General features: G+C 30.7%; 1 protein-coding gene across 1 annotated transcript in view; it reads left to right on the top strand.

The window, feature by feature from the left end:
* The window catches only part of LOC101892653 (troponin C), a 519923-nt gene that overhangs the window by 186778 nt on the left and 311317 nt on the right, over positions 1–21828 (top strand). The gene's annotated exons all lie outside the window — the stretch shown is intronic.

Raw genomic sequence — 21828 nt, 5'->3', positions numbered from 1 at the left:
GTCAATATTTAAGGAGTTATGAGCGTTTTAAAAAAGGCTATTTTTCCTCTTTAAATAACTGCGATTAAAATGATGCTAAAAACCCCGAAATGTCAATATTTAAGGAGTTATGAGCGTTTTAAAAAAGGCTATTTTTCCTCTTTAAATAACTGCGATTAAAATGATGCTAAAAACCCCGAAATGTCAATATTTAAGGAGTTATGAGCGTTTTAAAAAAGGCTATTTTTCCTCTTTAAATAACTGCGATTAAAATGATGCTAAAAACCCCGAAATGTCAATATTTAAGGAGTTATGAGCGTTTTAAAAAAGGCTATTTTTCCTCTTTAAATAACTGCGATTAAAATGATGCTAAAAACCCCGAAATGTCAATATTTAAGGAGTTATGAGCGTTTTAAAAAAGGCTATTTTTCCTCTTTAAATAACTGCGATTAAAATGATGCTAAAAACCCCGAAATGTCAATATTTAAGGAGTTATGAGCGTTTTAAAAAAGGCTATTTTTCCTCTTTAAATAACTGCGATTAAAATGATGCTAAAAACCCCGAAATGTCAATATTTAAGGAGTTATGAGCGTTTTAAAAAAGGCTATTTTTCCTCTTTAAATAACTGCGATTAAAATGATGCTAAAAACCCCGAAATGTCAATATTTAAGGAGTTATGAGCGTTTTAAAAAAGGCTATTTTTCCTCTTTAAATAACTGCGATTAAAATGATGCTAAAAACCCCGAAATGTCAATATTTAAGGAGTTATGAGCGTTTTAAAAAAGGCTATTTTTCCTCTTTAAATAACTGCGATTAAAATGATGCTAAAAACCCCGAAATGTCAATATTTAAGGAGTTATGAGCGTTTTAAAAAAGGCTATTTTTCCTCTTTAAATAACTGCGATTAAAATGATGCTAAAAACCCCGAAATGTCAATATTTAAGGAGTTATGAGCGTTTTAAAAAAGGCTATTTTTCCTCTTTAAATAACTGCGATTAAAATGATGCTAAAAACCCCGAAATGTCAATATTTAAGGAGTTATGAGCGTTTTAAAAAAGGCTATTTTTCCTCTTTAAATAACTGCGATTAAAATGATGCTAAAAACCCCGAAATGTCAATATTTAAGGAGTTATGAGCGTTTTAAAAAAGGCTATTTTTCCTCTTTAAATAACTGCGATTAAAATGATGCTAAAAACCCCGAAATGTCAATATTTAAGGAGTTATGAGCGTTTTAAAAAAGGCTATTTTTCCTCTTTAAATAACTGCGATTAAAATGATGCTAAAAACCCCGAAATGTCAATATTTAAGGAGTTATGAGCGTTTTAAAAAAGGCTATTTTTCCTCTTTAAATAACTGCGATTAAAATGATGCTAAAAACCCCGAAATGTCAATATTTAAGGAGTTATGAGCGTTTTAAAAAAGGCTATTTTTCCTCTTTAAATAACTGCGATTAAAATGATGCTAAAAACCCCGAAATGTCAATATTTAAGGAGTTATGAGCGTTTTAAAAAAGGCTATTTTTCCTCTTTAAATAACTGCGATTAAAATGATGCTAAAAACCCCGAAATGTCAATATTTAAGGAGTTATGAGCGTTTTAAAAAAGGCTATTTTTCCTCTTTAAATAACTGCGATTAAAATGATGCTAAAAACCCCGAAATGTCAATATTTAAGGAGTTATGAGCGTTTTAAAAAAGGCTATTTTTCCTCTTTAAATAACTGCGATTAAAATGATGCTAAAAACCCCGAAATGTCAATATTTAAGGAGTTATGAGCGTTTTAAAAAAGGCTATTTTTCCTCTTTAAATAACTGCGATTAAAATGATGCTAAAAACCCCGAAATGTCAATATTTAAGGAGTTATGAGCGTTTTAAAAAAGGCTATTTTTCCTCTTTAAATAACTGCGATTAAAATGATGCTAAAAACCCCGAAATGTCAATATTTAAGGAGTTATGAGCGTTTTAAAAAAGGCTATTTTTCCTCTTTAAATAACTGCGATTAAAATGATGCTAAAAACCCCGAAATGTCAATATTTAAGGAGTTATGAGCGTTTTAAAAAAGGCTATTTTTCCTCTTTAATAACTGCGATTAAAATGATGCTAAAAACCCCGAAATGTCAATATTTAAGGAGTTATGAGCGTTTTAAAAAAGGCTATTTTTCCTCTTTAAATAACTGCGATTAAAATGATGCTAAAAACCCCGAAATGTCAATATTTAAGGAGTTATGAGCGTTTTAAAAAAGGCTATTTTTCCTCTTTAAATAACTGCGATTAAAATGATGCTAAAAACCCCGAAATGTCAATATTTAAGGAGTTATGAGCGTTTTAAAAAAGGCTATTTTTCCTCTTTAAATAACTGCGATTAAAATGATGCTAAAAACCCCGAAATGTCAATATTTAAGGAGTTATGAGCGTTTTAAAAAAGGCTATTTTTCCTCTTTAAATAACTGCGATTAAAATGATGCTAAAAACCCCGAAATGTCAATATTTAAGGAGTTATGAGCGTTTTAAAAAAGGCTATTTTTCCTCTTTAAATAACTGCGATTAAAATGATGCTAAAAACCCCGAAATGTCAATATTTAAGGAGTTATGAGCGTTTTAAAAAAGGCTATTTTTCCTCTTTAAATAACTGCGATTAAAATGATGCTAAAAACCCCGAAATGTCAATATTTAAGGAGTTATGAGCGTTTTAAAAAAGGCTATTTTTCCTCTTTAAATAACTGCGATTAAAATGATGCTAAAAACCCCGAAATGTCAATATTTAAGGAGTTATGAGCGTTTTAAAAAAGGCTATTTTTCCTCTTTAAATAACTGCGATTAAAATGATGCTAAAAACCCCGAAATGTCAATATTTAAGGAGTTATGAGCGTTTTAAAAAAGGCTATTTTTCCTCTTTAAATAACTGCGATTAAAATGATGCTAAAAACCCCGAAATGTCAATATTTAAGGAGTTATGAGCGTTTTAAAAAAGGCTATTTTTCCTCTTTAAATAACTGCGATTAAAATGATGCTAAAAACCCCGAAATGTCAATATTTAAGGAGTTATGAGCGTTTTAAAAAAGGCTATTTTTCCTCTTTAAATAACTGCGATTAAAATGATGCTAAAAACCCCGAAATGTCAATATTTAAGGAGTTATGAGCGTTTTAAAAAAGGCTATTTTTCCTCTTTAAATAACTGCGATTAAAATGATGCTAAAAACCCCGAAATGTCAATATTTAAGGAGTTATGAGCGTTTTAAAAAAGGCTATTTTTCCTCTTTAAATAACTGCGATTAAAATGATGCTAAAAACCCCGAAATGTCAATATTTAAGGAGTTATGAGCGTTTTAAAAAAGGCTATTTTTCCTCTTTAAATAACTGCGATTAAAATGATGCTAAAAACCCCGAAATGTCAATATTTAAGGAGTTATGAGCGTTTTAAAAAAGGCTATTTTTCCTCTTTAAATAACTGCGATTAAAATGATGCTAAAAACCCCGAAATGTCAATATTTAAGGAGTTATGAGCGTTTTAAAAAAGGCTATTTTTCCTCTTTAAATAACTGCGATTAAAATGATGCTAAAAACCCCGAAATGTCAATATTTAAGGAGTTATGAGCGTTTTAAAAAAGGCTATTTTTCCTCTTTAAATAACTGCGATTAAAATGATGCTAAAAACCCCGAAATGTCAATATTTAAGGAGTTATGAGCGTTTTAAAAAAGGCTATTTTTCCTCTTTAAATAACTGCGATTAAAATGATGCTAAAAACCCCGAAATGTCAATATTTAAGGAGTTATGAGCGTTTTAAAAAAGGCTATTTTTCCTCTTTAAATAACTGCGATTAAAATGATGCTAAAAACCCCGAAATGTCAATATTTAAGGAGTTATGAGCGTTTTAAAAAAGGCTATTTTTCCTCTTTAAATAACTGCGATTAAAATGATGCTAAAAACCCCGAAATGTCAATATTTAAGGAGTTATGAGCGTTTTAAAAAAGGCTATTTTTCCTCTTTAAATAACTGCGATTAAAATGATGCTAAAAACCCCGAAATGTCAATATTTAAGGAGTTATGAGCGTTTTAAAAAAGGCTATTTTTCCTCTTTAAATAACTGCGATTAAAATGATGCTAAAAACCCCGAAATGTCAATATTTAAGGAGTTATGAGCGTTTTAAAAAAGGCTATTTTTCCTCTTTAAATAACTGCGATTAAAATGATGCTAAAAACCCCGAAATGTCAATATTTAAGGAGTTATGAGCGTTTTAAAAAAGGCTATTTTTCCTCTTTAAATAACTGCGATTAAAATGATGCTAAAAACCCCGAAATGTCAATATTTAAGGAGTTATGAGCGTTTTAAAAAAGGCTATTTTTCCTCTTTAAATAACTGCGATTAAAATGATGCTAAAAACCCCGAAATGTCAATATTTAAGGAGTTATGAGCGTTTTAAAAAAGGCTATTTTTCCTCTTTAATAACTGCGATTAAAATGATGCTAAAAACCCCGAAATGTCAATATTTAAGGAGTTATGAGCGTTTTAAAAAAGGCTATTTTTCCTCTTTAAATAACTGCGATTAAAATGATGCTAAAAACCCCGAAATGTCAATATTTAAGGAGTTATGAGCGTTTTAAAAAAGGCTATTTTTCCTCTTTAAATAACTGCGATTAAAATGATGCTAAAAACCCCGAAATGTCAATATTTAAGGAGTTATGAGCGTTTTAAAAAAGGCTATTTTTCCTCTTTAAATAACTGCGATTAAAATGATGCTAAAAACCCCGAAATGTCAATATTTAAGGAGTTATGAGCGTTTTAAAAAAGGCTATTTTTCCTCTTTAAATAACTGCGATTAAAATGATGCTAAAAACCCCGAAATGTCAATATTTAAGGAGTTATGAGCGTTTTAAAAAAGGCTATTTTTCCTCTTTAAATAACTGCGATTAAAATGATGCTAAAAACCCCGAAATGTCAATATTTAAGGAGTTATGAGCGTTTTAAAAAAGGCTATTTTTCCTCTTTAAATAACTGCGATTAAAATGATGCTAAAAACCCCGAAATGTCAATATTTAAGGAGTTATGAGCGTTTTAAAAAAGGCTATTTTTCCTCTTTAAATAACTGCGATTAAAATGATGCTAAAAACCCCGAAATGTCAATATTTAAGGAGTTATGAGCGTTTTAAAAAAGGCTATTTTTCCTCTTTAAATAACTGCGATTAAAATGATGCTAAAAACCCCGAAATGTCAATATTTAAGGAGTTATGAGCGTTTTAAAAAAGGCTATTTTTCCTCTTTAAATAACTGCGATTAAAATGATGCTAAAAACCCCGAAATGTCAATATTTAAGGAGTTATGAGCGTTTTAAAAAAGGCTATTTTTCCTCTTTAAATAACTGCGATTAAAATGATGCTAAAAACCCCGAAATGTCAATATTTAAGGAGTTATGAGCGTTTTAAAAAAGGCTATTTTTCCTCTTTAATAACTGCGATTAAAATGATGCTAAAAACCCCGAAATGTCAATATTTAAGGAGTTATGAGCGTTTTAAAAAAGGCTATTTTTCCTCTTTAAATAACTGCGATTAAAATGATGCTAAAAACCCCGAAATGTCAATATTTAAGGAGTTATGAGCGTTTTAAAAAAGGCTATTTTTCCTCTTTAAATAACTGCGATTAAAATGATGCTAAAAACCCCGAAATGTCAATATTTAAGGAGTTATGAGCGTTTTAAAAAAGGCTATTTTTCCTCTTTAAATAACTGCGATTAAAATGATGCTAAAAACCCCGAAATGTCAATATTTAAGGAGTTATGAGCGTTTTAAAAAAGGCTATTTTTCCTCTTTAAATAACTGCGATTAAAATGATGCTAAAAACCCCGAAATGTCAATATTTAAGGAGTTATGAGCGTTTTAAAAAAGGCTATTTTTCCTCTTTAAATAACTGCGATTAAAATGATGCTAAAAACCCCGAAATGTCAATATTTAAGGAGTTATGAGCGTTTTAAAAAAGGCTATTTTTCCTCTTTAAATAACTGCGATTAAAATGATGCTAAAAACCCCGAAATGTCAATATTTAAGGAGTTATGAGCGTTTTAAAAAAGGCTATTTTTCCTCTTTAAATAACTGCGATTAAAATGATGCTAAAAACCCCGAAATGTCAATATTTAAGGAGTTATGAGCGTTTTAAAAAAGGCTATTTTTCCTCTTTAGAAACTGCGATTAAAATGATGCTAAAAACCCCGAAATGTCAATATTTAAGGAGTTATGAGCGTTTTAAAAAAGGCTATTTTTCCTCTTTAAATAACTGCGATTAAAATGATGCTAAAAACCCCGAAATGTCAATATTTAAGGAGTTATGAGCGTTTTAAAAAAGGCTATTTTTCCTCTTTAAATAACTGCGATTAAAATGATGCTAAAAACCCCGAAATGTCAATATTTAAGGAGTTATGAGCGTTTTAAAAAAGGCTATTTTTCCTCTTTAAATAACTGCGATTAAAATGATGCTAAAAACCCCGAAATGTCAATATTTAAGGAGTTATGAGCGTTTTAAAAAAGGCTATTTTTCCTCTTTAAATAACTGCGATTAAAATGATGCTAAAAACCCCGAAATGTCAATATTTAAGGAGTTATGAGCGTTTTAAAAAAGGCTATTTTTCCTCTTTAAATAACTGCGATTAAAATGATGCTAAAAACCCCGAAATGTCAATATTTAAGGAGTTATGAGCGTTTTAAAAAAGGCTATTTTTCCTCTTTAAATAACTGCGATTAAAATGATGCTAAAAACCCCGAAATGTCAATATTTAAGGAGTTATGAGCGTTTTAAAAAAGGCTATTTTTCCTCTTTAAATAACTGCGATTAAAATGATGCTAAAAACCCCGAAATGTCAATATTTAAGGAGTTATGAGCGTTTTAAAAAAGGCTATTTTTCCTCTTTAAATAACTGCGATTAAAATGATGCTAAAAACCCCGAAATGTCAATATTTAAGGAGTTATGAGCGTTTTAAAAAAGGCTATTTTTCCTCTTTAAATAACTGCGATTAAAATGATGCTAAAAACCCCGAAATGTCAATATTTAAGGAGTTATGAGCGTTTTAAAAAAGGCTATTTTTCCTCTTTAAATAACTGCGATTAAAATGATGCTAAAAACCCCGAAATGTCAATATTTAAGGAGTTATGAGCGTTTTAAAAAAGGCTATTTTTCCTCTTTAAATAACTGCGATTAAAATGATGCTAAAAACCCCGAAATGTCAATATTTAAGGAGTTATGAGCGTTTTAAAAAAGGCTATTTTTCCTCTTTAAATAACTGCGATTAAAATGATGCTAAAAACCCCGAAATGTCAATATTTAAGGAGTTATGAGCGTTTTAAAAAAGGCTATTTTTCCTCTTTAAATAACTGCGATTAAAATGATGCTAAAAACCCCGAAATGTCAATATTTAAGGAGTTATGAGCGTTTTAAAAAAGGCTATTTTTCCTCTTTAAATAACTGCGATTAAAATGATGCTAAAAACCCCGAAATGTCAATATTTAAGGAGTTATGAGCGTTTTAAAAAAGGCTATTTTTCCTCTTTAAATAACTGCGATTAAAATGATGCTAAAAACCCCGAAATGTCAATATTTAAGGAGTTATGAGCGTTTTAAAAAAGGCTATTTTTCCTCTTTAAATAACTGCGATTAAAATGATGCTAAAAACCCCGAAATGTCAATATTTAAGGAGTTATGAGCGTTTTAAAAAAGGCTATTTTTCCTCTTTAAATAACTGCGATTAAAATGATGCTAAAAACCCCGAAATGTCAATATTTAAGGAGTTATGAGCGTTTTAAAAAAGGCTATTTTTCCTCTTTAAATAACTGCGATTAAAATGATGCTAAAAACCCCGAAATGTCAATATTTAAGGAGTTATGAGCGTTTTAAAAAAGGCTATTTTTCCTCTTTAAATAACTGCGATTAAAATGATGCTAAAAACCCCGAAATGTCAATATTTAAGGAGTTATGAGCGTTTTAAAAAAGGCTATTTTTCCTCTTTAAATAACTGCGATTAAAATGATGCTAAAAACCCCGAAATGTCAATATTTAAGGAGTTATGAGCGTTTTAAAAAAGGCTATTTTTCCTCTTTAAATAACTGCGATTAAAATGATGCTAAAAACCCCGAAATGTCAATATTTAAGGAGTTATGAGCGTTTTAAAAAAGGCTATTTTTCCTCTTTAAATAACTGCGATTAAAATGATGCTAAAAACCCCGAAATGTCAATATTTAAGGAGTTATGAGCGTTTTAAAAAAGGCTATTTTTCCTCTTTAAATAACTGCGATTAAAATGATGCTAAAAACCCCGAAATGTCAATATTTAAGGAGTTATGAGCGTTTTAAAAAAGGCTATTTTTCCTCTTTAAATAACTGCGATTAAAATGATGCTAAAAACCCCGAAATGTCAATATTTAAGGAGTTATGAGCGTTTTAAAAAAGGCTATTTTTCCTCTTTAAATAACTGCGATTAAAATGATGCTAAAAACCCCGAAATGTCAATATTTAAGGAGTTATGAGCGTTTTAAAAAAGGCTATTTTTCCTCTTTAAATAACTGCGATTAAAATGATGCTAAAAACCCCGAAATGTCAATATTTAAGGAGTTATGAGCGTTTTAAAAAAGGCTATTTTTCCTCTTTAAATAACTGCGATTAAAATGATGCTAAAAACCCCGAAATGTCAATATTTAAGGAGTTATGAGCGTTTTAAAAAAGGCTATTTTTCCTCTTTAGAATAACTGCGATTAAAATGATGCTAAAAACCCCGAAATGTCAATATTTAAGGAGTTATGAGCGTTTTAAAAAAGGCTATTTTTCCTCTTTAAATAACTGCGATTAAAATGATGCTAAAAACCCCGAAATGTCAATATTTAAGGAGTTATGAGCGTTTTAAAAAAGGCTATTTTTCCTCTTTAAATAACTGCGATTAAAATGATGCTAAAAACCCCGAAATGTCAATATTTAAGGAGTTATGAGCGTTTTAAAAAAGGCTATTTTTCCTCTTTAAATAACTGCGATTAAAATGATGCTAAAAACCCCGAAATGTCAATATTTAAGGAGTTATGAGCGTTTTAAAAAAGGCTATTTTTCCTCTTTAAATAACTGCGATTAAAATGATGCTAAAAACCCCGAAATGTCAATATTTAAGGAGTTATGAGCGTTTTAAAAAAGGCTATTTTTCCTCTTTAAATAACTGCGATTAAAATGATGCTAAAAACCCCGAAATGTCAATATTTAAGGAGTTATGAGCGTTTTAAAAAAGGCTATTTTTCCTCTTTAAATAACTGCGATTAAAATGATGCTAAAAACCCCGAAATGTCAATATTTAAGGAGTTATGAGCGTTTTAAAAAAGGCTATTTTTCCTCTTTAATAACTGCGATTAAAATGATGCTAAAAACCCCGAAATGTCAATATTTAAGGAGTTATGAGCGTTTTAAAAAAGGCTATTTTTCCTCTTTAAATAACTGCGATTAAAATGATGCTAAAAACCCCGAAATGTCAATATTTAAGGAGTTATGAGCGTTTTAAAAAAGGCTATTTTTCCTCTTTAAATAACTGCGATTAAAATGATGCTAAAAACCCCGAAATGTCAATATTTAAGGAGTTATGAGCGTTTTAAAAAAGGCTATTTTTCCTCTTTAAATAACTGCGATTAAAATGATGCTAAAAACCCCGAAATGTCAATATTTAAGGAGTTATGAGCGTTTTAAAAAAGGCTATTTTTCCTCTTTAAATAACTGCGATTAAAATGATGCTAAAAACCCCGAAATGTCAATATTTAAGGAGTTATGAGCGTTTTAAAAAAGGCTATTTTTCCTCTTTAAATAACTGCGATTAAAATGATGCTAAAAACCCCGAAATGTCAATATTTAAGGAGTTATGAGCGTTTTAAAAAAGGCTATTTTTCCTCTTTAAATAACTGCGATTAAAATGATGCTAAAAACCCCGAAATGTCAATATTTAAGGAGTTATGAGCGTTTTAAAAAAGGCTATTTTTCCTCTTTAAATAACTGCGATTAAAATGATGCTAAAAACCCCGAAATGTCAATATTTAAGGAGTTATGAGCGTTTTAAAAAAGGCTATTTTTCCTCTTTAAATAACTGCGATTAAAATGATGCTAAAAACCCCGAAATGTCAATATTTAAGGAGTTATGAGCGTTTTAAAAAAGGCTATTTTTCCTCTTTAAATAACTGCGATTAAAATGATGCTAAAAACCCCGAAATGTCAATATTTAAGGAGTTATGAGCGTTTTAAAAAAGGCTATTTTTCCTCTTTAAATAACTGCGATTAAAATGATGCTAAAAACCCCGAAATGTCAATATTTAAGGAGTTATGAGCGTTTTAAAAAAGGCTATTTTTCCTCTTTAAATAACTGCGATTAAAATGATGCTAAAAACCCCGAAATGTCAATATTTAAGGAGTTATGAGCGTTTTAAAAAAGGCTATTTTTCCTCTTTAAATAACTGCGATTAAAATGATGCTAAAAACCCCGAAATGTCAATATTTAAGGAGTTATGAGCGTTTTAAAAAAGGCTATTTTTCCTCTTTAAATAACTGCGATTAAAATGATGCTAAAAACCCCGAAATGTCAATATTTAAGGAGTTATGAGCGTTTTAAAAAAGGCTATTTTTCCTCTTTAAATAACTGCGATTAAAATGATGCTAAAAACCCCGAAATGTCAATATTTAAGGAGTTATGAGCGTTTTAAAAAAGGCTATTTTTCCTCTTTAAATAACTGCGATTAAAATGATGCTAAAAACCCCGAAATGTCAATATTTAAGGAGTTATGAGCGTTTTAAAAAAGGCTATTTTTCCTCTTTAAATAACTGCGATTAAAATGATGCTAAAAACCCCGAAATGTCAATATTTAAGGAGTTATGAGCGTTTTAAAAAAGGCTATTTTTCCTCTTTAAATAACTGCGATTAAAATGATGCTAAAAACCCCGAAATGTCAATATTTAAGGAGTTATGAGCGTTTTAAAAAAGGCTATTTTTCCTCTTTAAATAACTGCGATTAAAATGATGCTAAAAACCCCGAAATGTCAATATTTAAGGAGTTATGAGCGTTTTAAAAAAGGCTATTTTTCCTCTTTAAATAACTGCGATTAAAATGATGCTAAAAACCCCGAAATGTCAATATTTAAGGAGTTATGAGCGTTTTAAAAAAGGCTATTTTTCCTCTTTAAATAACTGCGATTAAAATGATGCTAAAAACCCCGAAATGTCAATATTTAAGGAGTTATGAGCGTTTTAAAAAAGGCTATTTTTCCTCTTTAAATAACTGCGATTAAAATGATGCTAAAAACCCCGAAATGTCAATATTTAAGGAGTTATGAGCGTTTTAAAAAAGGCTATTTTTCCTCTTTAAATAACTGCGATTAAAATGATGCTAAAAACCCCGAAATGTCAATATTTAAGGAGTTATGAGCGTTTTAAAAAAGGCTATTTTTCCTCTTTAAATAACTGCGATTAAAATGATGCTAAAAACCCCGAAATGTCAATATTTAAGGAGTTATGAGCGTTTTAAAAAAGGCTATTTTTCCTCTTTAAATAACTGCGATTAAAATGATGCTAAAAACCCCGAAATGTCAATATTTAAGGAGTTATGAGCGTTTTAAAAAGGCTATTTTTCCTCTTTAGATAACTGCGATTAAAATGATGCTAAAAACCCCGAAATGTCAATATTTAAGGAGTTATGAGCGTTTTAAAAAAGGCTATTTTTCCTCTTTAAATAACTGCGATTAAAATGATGCTAAAAACCCCGAAATGTCAATATTTAAGGAGTTATGAGCGTTTTAAAAAAGGCTATTTTTCCTCTTTAAATAACTGCGATTAAAATGATGCTAAAAACCCCGAAATGTCAATATTTAAGGAGTTATGAGCGTTTTAAAAAAGGCTATTTTTCCTCTTTAAATAACTGCGATTAAAATGATGCTAAAAACCCCGAAATGTCAATATTTAAGGAGTTATGAGCGTTTTAAAAAAGGCTATTTTTCCTCTTTAAATAACTGCGATTAAATGATGCTAAAAACCCCGAAATGTCAATATTTAAGGAGTTATGAGCGTTTTAAAAAAGGCTATTTTTCCTCTTTAAATAACTGCGATTAAAATGATGCTAAAAACCCCGAAATGTCAATATTTAAGGAGTTATGAGCGTTTTAAAAAAGGCTATTTTTCCTCTTTAAATAACTGCGATTAAAATGATGCTAAAAACCCCGAAATGTCAATATTTAAGGAGTTATGAGCGTTTTAAAAAAGGCTATTTTTCCTCTTTAAATAACTGCGATTAAAATGATGCTAAAAACCCCGAAATGTCAATATTTAAGGAGTTATGAGCGTTTTAAAAAAGGCTATTTTTCCTCTTTAAATAACTGCGATTAAAATGATGCTAAAAACCCCGAAATGTCAATATTTAAGGAGTTATGAGCGTTTTAAAAAGGCTATTTTTCCTCTTTAAATAACTGCGATTAAAATGATGCTAAAAACCCCGAAATGTCAATATTTAAGGAGTTATGAGCGTTTTAAAAAAGGCTATTTTTCCTCTTTAAATAACTGCGATTAAAATGATGCTAAAAACCCCGAAATGTCAATATTTAAGGAGTTATGAGCGTTTTAAAAAAGGCTATTTTTCCTCTTTAAATAACTGCGATTAAAATGATGCTAAAAACCCCGAAATGTCAATATTTAAGGAGTTATGAGCGTTTTAAAAAAGGCTATTTTTCCTCTTTAAATAACTGCGATTAAAATGATGCTAAAAACCCCGAAATGTCAATATTTAAGGAGTTATGAGCGTTTTAAAAAAGGCTATTTTTCCTCTTTAAATAACTGCGATTAAAATGATGCTAAAAACCCCGAAATGTCAATATTTAAGGAGTTATGAGCGTTTTAAAAAAGGCTATTTTTCCTCTTTAAATAACTGCGATTAAAATGATGCTAAAAACCCCGAAATGTCAATATTTAAGGAGTTATGAGCGTTTTAAAAAAGGCTATTTTTCCTCTTTAAATAACTGCGATTAAAATGATGCTAAAAACCCCGAAATGTCAATATTTAAGGAGTTATGAGCGTTTTAAAAAGGCTATTTTTCCTCTTTAAATAACTGCGATTAAAATGATGCTAAAAACCCCGAAATGTCAATATTTAAGGAGTTATGAGCGTTTTAAAAAAGGCTATTTTTCCTCTTTAATAACTGCGATTAAAATGATGCTAAAAACCCCGAAATGTCAATATTTAAGGAGTTATGAGCGTTTTAAAAAAGGCTATTTTTCCTCTTTAAATAACTGCGATTAAAATGATGCTAAAAACCCCGAAATGTCAATATTTAAGGAGTTATGAGCGTTTTAAAAAAGGCTATTTTTCCTCTTTAGGAAACTGCGATTAAAATGATGCTAAAAACCCCGAAATGTCAATATTTAAGGAGTTATGAGCGTTTTAAAAAAGGCTATTTTTCCTCTTTAAATAACTGCGATTAAAATGATGCTAAAAACCCCGAAATGTCAATATTTAAGGAGTTATGAGCGTTTTTAAAAAAGGCTATTTTTCCTCTTTAATAACTGCGATTAAAATGATGCTAAAAACCCCGAAATGTCAATATTTAAGGAGTTATGAGCGTTTTAAAAAAGGCTATTTTTCCTCTTTAAATAACTGCGATTAAAATGATGCTAAAAACCCCGAAATGTCAATATTTAAGGAGTTATGAGCGTTTTAAAAAGGCTATTTTTCCTCTTTAAATAACTGCGATTAAAATGATGCTAAAAACCCCGAAATGTCAATATTTAAGGAGTTATGAGCGTTTTAAAAAGGCTATTTTTCCTCTTTAGGAAACTGCGATTAAAATGATGCTAAAAACCCCGAAATGTCAATATTTAAGGAGTTATGAGCGTTTTAAAAAGGCTATTTTTCCTCTTTAATAACTGCGATTAAAATGATGCTAAAAACCCCGAAATGTCAATATTTAAGGAGTTATGAGCGTTTTAAAAAAGGCTATTTTTCCTCTTTAAATAACTGCGATTAAAATGATGCTAAAAACCCCGAAATGTCAATATTTAAGGAGTTATGAGCGTTTTAAAAAGGCTATTTTTCCTCTTTAATAACTGCGATTAAAATGATGCTAAAAACCCCGAAATGTCAATATTTAAGGAGTTATGAGCGTTTTAAAAAAGGCTATTTTTCCTCTTTAAATAACTGCGATTAAAATGATGCTAAAAACCCCGAAATGTCAATATTTAAGGAGTTATGAGCGTTTTAAAAAAGGCTATTTTTCCTCTTTAATAACTGCGATTAAAATGATGCTAAAAACCCCGAAATGTCAATATTTAAGGAGTTATGAGCGTTTTAAAAAAGGCTATTTTTCCTCTTTAAATAACTGCGATTAAAATGATGCTAAAAACCCCGAAATGTCAATATTTAAGGAGTTATGAGCGTTTTAAAAAGGCTATTTTTCCTCTTTAAATAACTGCGATTAAAATGATGCTAAAAACCCCGAAATGTCAATATTTAAGGAGTTATGAGCGTTTTAAAAAAGGCTATTTTTCCTCTTTAGAAACTGCGATTAAAATGATGCTAAAAACCCCGAAATGTCAATATTTAAGGAGTTATGAGCGTTTTAAAAAAGGCTATTTTTCCTCTTTAAATAACTGCGATTAAAATGATGCTAAAAACCCCGAAATGTCAATATTTAAGGAGTTATGAGCGTTTTAAAAAGGCTATTTTTCCTCTTTAGAAACTGCGATTAAAATGATGCTAAAAACCCCGAAATGTCAATATTTAAGGAGTTATGAGCGTTTTAAAAAAGGCTATTTTTCCTCTTTAAATAACTGCGATTAAAATGATGCTAAAAACCCCGAAATGTCAATATTTAAGGAGTTATGAGCGTTTTAAAAAAGGCTATTTTTCCTCTTTAAATAACTGCGATTAAAATGATGCTAAAAACCCCGAAATGTCAATATTTAAGGAGTTATGAGCGTTTTAAAAAGGCTATTTTTCCTCTTTAGAAACTGCGATTAAAATGATGCTAAAACCCCGAAATGTCAATATTTAAGGAGTTATGAGCGTTTTAAAAAGGCTATTTTTCCTCTTTAAATAACTGCGATTAAAATGATGCTAAAAACCCCGAAATGTCAATATTTAAGGAGTTATGAGCGTTTTAAAAAGGCTATTTTTCCTCTTTAAATAACTGCGATTAAAATGATGCTAAAAACCCCGAAATGTCAATATTTAAGGAGTTATGAGCGTTTTAAAAAAGGCTATTTTTCCTCTTTAAATAACTGCGATTAAATGATGCTAAAAACCCCGAAATGTCAATATTTAAGGAGTTATGAGCGTTTTAAAAAAGGCTATTTTTCCTCTTTAAATAACTGCGATTAAAATGATGCTAAAAACCCCGAAATGTCAATATTTAAGGAGTTATGAGCGTTTTAAAAAGGCTATTTTTCCTCTTTAAATAACTGCGATTAAAATGATGCTAAAAACCCCGAAATGTCAATATTTAAGGAGTTATGAGCGTTTTAAAAAAGGCTATTTTTCCTCTTTAAATAACTGCGATTAAAATGATGCTAAAAACCCCGAAATGTCAATATTTAAGGAGTTATGAGCGTTTTAAAAAAGGCTATTTTTCCTCTTTAAATAACTGCGATTAAAATGATGCTAAAAACCCCGAAATGTCAATATTTAAGGAGTTATGAGCGTTTTAAAAAAGGCTATTTTTCCTCTTTAAATAACTGCGATTAAAATGATGCTAAAAACCCCGAAATGTCAATATTTAAGGAGTTATGAGCGTTTTAAAAAGGCTATTTTTCCTCTTTAGGAAACTGCGATTAAAATGATGCTAAAAACCCCGAAATGTCAATATTTAAGGAGTTATGAGCGTTTTAAAAAGGCTATTTTTCCTCTTTAGGAAACTGCGATTAAAATGATGCTAAAAACCCCGAAATGTCAATATTTAAGGAGTTATGAGCGTTTTTAAAAAAGGCTATTTTTCCTCTTTAAATAACTGCGATTAAAATGATGCTAAAAACCCCGAAATGTCAATATTTAAGGAGTTATGAGCGTTTTAAAAAAGGCTATTTTTCCTCTTTAAATAACTGCGATTAAAATGATGCTAAAAACCCCGAAATGTCAATATTTAAGGAGTTATGAGCGTTTTAAAAAAGGCTATTTTTCCTCTTTAGGAAACTGCGATTAAAATGATGCTAAAAACCCCGAAATGTCAATATTTAAGGAGTTATGAGCGTTTTAAAAAGGCTATTTTTCCTCTTTAATAACTGCGATTAAAATGATGCTAAAAACCCCGAAATGTCAATATTAAGGAGTTATGAGCGTTTTAAAAAAGGCTATTTTTCCTCTTTAGAAACTGCGATTAAAATGATGCTAAAAACCCCGAAATGTCAATATTTAAGGAGTTATGAGCGTTTTAAAAAAGGCTATTTTTCCTCTTTAAATAACTGCGATTAAAATGATGCTAAAAACCCCGAAATGTCAATATTTAAGGAGTTATGAGCGTTTTAAAAAGGCTATTTTTCCTCTTTAGGAAACTGCGATTAAATGATGCTAAAACCCCGAAATGTCAATATTTAAGGAGTTATGAGCGTTTTAAAAAGGCTATTTTTCCTCTTTAAATAACTGCGATTAAAATGATGCTAAAAACCCCGAAATGTCAATATTTAAGGAGTTATGAGCGTTTTAAAAAGGCTATTTTTCCTCTTTAAATAACTGCGATTAAAATGATGCTAAAAACCCCGAAATGTCAATATTTAAGGAGTTATGAGCGTTTTAAAAAGGCTATTTTTCCTCTTTAGAAACTGCGATTAAAATGATGCTAAAACCCCGAAATGTCAATATTTAAGGAGTTATGAGCGTTTTAAAAAAGGCTATTTTTCCTCTTTAAATAACTGCGATTAAAATGATGCTAAAAACCCCGAAATGTCAATATTTAAGGAGTTATGAGCGTTTTAAAAAAGGCTATTTTTCCTCTTTAAATAACTGCGATTAAAATGATGCTAAAACCCCGAAATGTCAATATTTAAGGAGTTATGAGCGTTTTAAAAAGGCTATTTTTCCTCTTTAGGAAACTGCGATTAAAATGATGCTAAAAACCCCGAAATGTCAATATTTAAGGAGTTATGAGCGTTTTAAAAAAGGCTATTTTCCTCTTTAAATAACTGCGATTAAAATGATGCTAAAAACCCCGAAATGTCAATATTAAGGAGTTATGAGCGTTTTAAAAAAGGCTATTTTTCCTCTTTAGAATAACTGCGATTAAAATGATGCTAAAAACCCCGAAATGTCAATATTAAGGAGTTATGAGCGTTTTTAAAAAAGGCTATTTTTCCTCTTTAAATAACTGCGATTAAAATGATGCTAAAACCCCGAAATGTCAATATTTAAGGAGTTATGAGCGTTAAAAAAAGGCTATTTTTACTCTTTAATAACTGCGATTAAAAATGATGCTAAAAACCCCGGAAATGTCTATTAAGGAGTTATGAGCGTTTTTAAAAAGGCTCTTTTCCTCTTTAAATAACTGCGATTAAAATGATTCCTAAAAACCCCGAAATGTCATATTAAGGAGTTATGAGCGTTTTTAAAAAAGGCTATTTTTCCTCTTTAGGAAACTGCGATTAAAATGATGCTAAAAACCCCCGAAATGTCAATATTTAAGGAGTTATGAGCGTTTTAAAAAGCTATTTTTCCTCTTTAAAACTGCGATTAAAATGATGCTAAAAACCCCCGAAATGTCAATATTTAAGGAGTTATGAGATTTTAAAAACGGCTATTTTCAAAAACTTTAAATTTGACTGCGATTAAAAGCACTAAAAACCCCGAAATGTCAATATTTAAGGATTATGAGCATTTTAAAAAAGCTATTTTTCCTCTTTAAATAACTGCGATTAAATGATGCTAAAAACTTGCCGAAATGTCAATATTTAAGACCCATTGAGAACTTAAAAAAATTTATTTTTCCTCTTTAATAAGGTGCGATTAAAATGATGCTATAAAACGTGGAAATGTCAATATTTAAGGAGTTATGAGCGTTTCTTCCAAAGAAATTTTTCCTCTTTGAAATAATTGCGATTAAAATTATGCTAAAAACCCCGAAAGTCAATATTTGAGGAGTTATGAGCGTTTTAAAAAAGGCTTTTATATCTTTAAATACTCATGCGATTAATTCTATGCTAAAAGTTTCGAAAATGTCTATATTTAAGGATTTATGAGCATTTTAAAAAGGCTATTTTAAGGTCTTTAATAACTGCGATAAAACTATGCTAAAAACCCGAAATGTCAATATTTAAGGAGTTATGAGCTTTTAAAAAGGCTATTTTCCTCTTTAATAACGCGATTAAAATGATGCTAAAAACCCCGAAATGTCATTCCATCTAAAAAAGATAGAAGATCTGTCGAGGGACCTTTCGAGGAGCTTTTATCCCCAGAGAACCTGTCGATAGTTGCCCATTTAAAGAAGATATGTAGAAAATATTGTATCCATAAAAGATCTTATATCCATCGAGGACCAGTTAAGGATATCCTGTGGACAGAAAACATGTCCTGTTTAAACAGAATACCCTTAGGATGTTCTCTATCTAAAGAAGAGTAGTAGAAAGTCCGCTGTATTCGGAAGTTCTGCCTGAATGCCTGAAAAAGGAAAGAATGCCTGACTGACTTAACAATTCATCAACGCCCACAAGAAATGGCTGAAGCTAGAATCTTGAAGTTTTGGGTCAGATAAGTTCTTTTTTTTGGAAATTCGTACTAGAATGATACGAAAAGGTACTACAGGTACTTTTTATTTGAGCAAGCAGTAGAGGTAGAATTCTTAAAGGGTCACTGATAGAGCATATGTTAGATATACCAAAACGTGTTTGGAAATTCGCACGTTCCATCCATTCATCCATATACGAGTGTACGAAAAGTAAAAAGTGTACAACATTGGTACCATTTCGTGAACATTTGGTACCATGTTGAAATTCGGAATGGGAATCAAGGTTGAGGGGTAGAATCGATGTAAGGAGGTAGTTTTGGAAGTGTACGCTTATGTATATGAAAAGTACCAAACGGTACTAAATTTAGTACAATTTGAATTTGGAGGAACGCATGGAGCTGAAATCCTGAATTTTGAAATTAACATTATTCGCGGAGTGTAGTATTGGGATATGGAGAAAGTTTTCTAAATGTGTACTTATGAGCACAAAAAGTATCAAATGGTGCTAAATTTGGTACAATTGCGATTTGGGTGCGATAGAACAGAAATTTTGAAATTTAGAAATAATATACCTATTGTATTCTCGGTAGTTTTGGAAATTCGTACTTATTTGCACAATTTAAATTTTGGGAGAACCAATCGAGTTAGAATCCTGAAATTTGGAAATAAAATTGCTATTGCATTGTAGAACTGAAATATGCAGGCAGTTTTGGAAATTCGTACAATTCAAAACTGTGGGTAGACCGAAGGTGATGGAATCTTGAAATGTGGAAATAAGATTTCATTGGACTGCATGATGTATGTAGTTATGAAATATTGTACTTAAGTGTACTAAACGGTACTAAATTTGGTATGATTTGATTAAGGGTAAACGGATGAATATGGAATTTTGAAATTTTGTATTGGGATGCCTATTGGCGGTTGGTTTGTGATAAAGAGGTGGGTCTTGGAATGGTATTAGGGTTGCTATTTATGTCTGAGCCTGGACATATGGTTTCGGTAATGTGTACTATAATTGTACGAAAAGTACTGAATGGTACTATATTTGGTATTTGGTGAGGGATTACTCTGATGGTATCTGTGTATGAGACTTGGCCGTGGTTTGGAAATGCTTCCCATATGTGTACGAAAAGAACTAAATCTGGTATTGAGTGAAGAGATTAAGCTAGTATCAAAAAATCTAATATTTAGGTCTCCTTTTTATACCCTACACCACAAGGTGGTCAGAGTATTATGCCTTTGTGCATTTGTTTGTAACAGACAAAAGGAAGCGAGATAGACACGTAGTTACTTTTGAGGATCTCCATAGAATCACTTTCTGAGTTGATTTATGCATGTCAGTCCGTCTGTCCGTCCGTCCGCCCGTCTGTCCATGTATTCTTGTGAACAAAATGCAGGTCGCATTTATTATCCAATTGTGATGAAATTTTCCAAACAACATTTGTTTGGCCCAAGGACGAACCCTATTGAAATGGGAGATAATCGGTAAAAATTCAGATATAGCTCCCACATATATCTTCGTCCGATTTGCCTTTTATTGTGCACCAAACGTGTAATATCATTCCGAATAGTATGCAATTTTGCACATAGAACCAAATTAGGCCTGAAAAGAAGTATGCCAAATTTGTTCGAAATCGGTTCAGATATAGCTTTAGCTCCTATATATATTGTTCATCCGATTTGTTATTTTTGTCCTCCGCAGCCGTAATATGCACTCTGTAACAACAATATTTGGGGAAATATATTAAATGCAGCTCAGAAATACCTTTGTTAAATTTCATCGAGATCGGTTCAGATTTGGATATAGCTCCCATATATAACTTCGTCCGATTTACCTTTGATTGAGCACTAAACGTCTAATATTTGCCCAAATAGGATGGAATTTGGCACATACGATCGAATTGAGTCTAGAAGGTAGTATGTCAAATTTGGTGAAGATCGGTTCAGATATAGCTATAGCTCCCATATATATTGTTCATCCGATTTGTTGTATTTGTTACACACAGCCGTAATATGCACTCCGTAACAACGATAATCAGGGAAATATATCAAATACAGCTCAGAAATATCTTTGCCAAATTTTTCGAGATCGGTTCCGATTTGGATATAACTCCCATATATATCTTTATCTCCCATATATATCTTTATCAATACAAGTCCGAATTTAAAAGATACAAATGCTTCGGCATAGTTAGTCCTTTGAATTTTAAATTATAATTATAATCATAGGGTGTATGATTAAATTCTCCCATAAAAACTTTTAATTTTTATGTGGAGCTCTACTAAATTAGCAAAGTGGTGTAGGGTATCAAAAAGTCGGCCCCGCCCGACTTTAGGAGTTTCTTTACTGGTTGTATCTAGAATTGAGATATGGAGGTAGTTTTAGAAATTAGTACTAAAATTATACGATAAGTATAAAGTGTACTCAATTTGGTATTGGGTGAAGGGATAGAGCTGAAATCCTGAAATTTTTATTAAAGTCACTGTTGATATCTTTGGTTAAAATATGGGAGTGGTTTTTCTGAAATGCCTCTTATTTTTGTACGAAACGTACTAAATGTTACTATATTTGATATTGGGTAAAGGGATAGAGCTGGAATCCCGAAATTTACTATAGAGACCTCAGCCTCTGAAAATTTAGTAGGATGTATAAAGATTTGTTTTAAAAATATTGTCAAACTGAACAAATTATATAGTTTGGGTATTTTACTTAACACGAACTGTTGGAACGAATCTAAAATTTTAGGTGAACTTTTCGCTGACGAAGTGTCGGGTATTTGCTAGTTTCTTATAATTTGGTATTTTGGCATAGCTTCTATGTAACGTTACAGTCCGAATGGAGTTTTTTTTAAAAAAATTTAAATGATTTTTTAAGGGTATGGTTTCTTGTGTGAACCATATGTTACTACAAATTGCTATTTTGACTTCTCAATTTATATGTAACTTCGTTCGACGGACCATCCGAAATTTGAGATTTTGAGACTTATTAGAAACATTTACATTCATATTGGCTTTTAAGATGGTCAGAAAGCACAGGATATATGACAAAAACGGAATTCCGTTCATTCGGACATATTTTCTAATATTTTCGTTCCCTAATGGTGGACGGGATCAAAAATTCAAAACGGTCCTGCAAAATGCTCCTTTCTTATTTTAACACTTAAGATATA

Source organism: Musca domestica, unplaced genomic scaffold, assembly GCF_030504385.1.
Source record: "Musca domestica strain aabys unplaced genomic scaffold, Musca_domestica.polishedcontigs.V.1.1 8, whole genome shotgun sequence".
NCBI classification, from domain to species: domain Eukaryota; kingdom Metazoa; phylum Arthropoda; class Insecta; order Diptera; family Muscidae; genus Musca; species Musca domestica.
Note: the sequence above shows the minus strand (reverse complement) of the source record. Positions and strands in the feature narration are given on the sequence as shown.